This window comes from Fonticula alba (genome assembly GCF_000388065.1).
Source record: "Fonticula alba strain ATCC 38817 unplaced genomic scaffold supercont2.2, whole genome shotgun sequence".
NCBI lineage: Eukaryota > Rotosphaerida > Fonticulaceae > Fonticula > Fonticula alba.
In genome coordinates, this window is record NW_009242972.1 from 3,886,676 (window position 1) to 3,887,228 (window position 553).

Here is a 553-nt window from a genome sequence, read left to right on the forward strand (position 1 = left end):
CCCCTGCTTCCTCCTTCCTCCGCCTCTCTCTCTCTCTCTTTGTGTATGTAGATCTCCCTGCCTTTCCCTTCCTTCTGTTGACCGCCTTCGTCGCCCTCTTCCATCCATGGCCTCCAGATCAAAACATTATGGCCCCACCGTCGGCCATCCCCCCGCGGCACTTCTGCGACGTGACTGGTCTCCCGGTGCGTGCCAAACCTCCTCTCCTCTTCTCCCTCCCTCGGACTGCCCCGGCCCCATGTGCATGTCGACACCTAACCCGTTGTCCCTTGTTGGCGGCCTGCCTGCCTGCCTGCGCCTGCCGATGACTGTGTCTCGCTTGCCGGTCCCCCCCTCTCCCCCCCCCCCGCGGCCATAGTCCTCATACACCGACCCGACCACGCGCCTGCGCTTCTTCAATGCCGAGATCGGCCGGTTCATCGCCATCCTTCCTCGGCAGCTGAGCTCTTCCTACCTTTCGATACGCGGGGCTTCGCAGCCACCTTCCTACTAGTGGGGCATGGGGTCCTCCCCGAGTTTTTGTGCCTGTCCTCCCCCCCCCCCCCCCCCCCCC

At 64.4% G+C, this 553-nt stretch overlaps 1 protein-coding gene across 2 annotated transcripts in view; it reads left to right on the plus strand.

Annotated features, from left to right (window-relative positions):
* Window positions 1–553, plus strand: part of H696_01806 — a 7,691-nt gene that overhangs the window by 5,999 nt on the left and 1,139 nt on the right. The gene's annotated exons all lie outside the window — the stretch shown is intronic.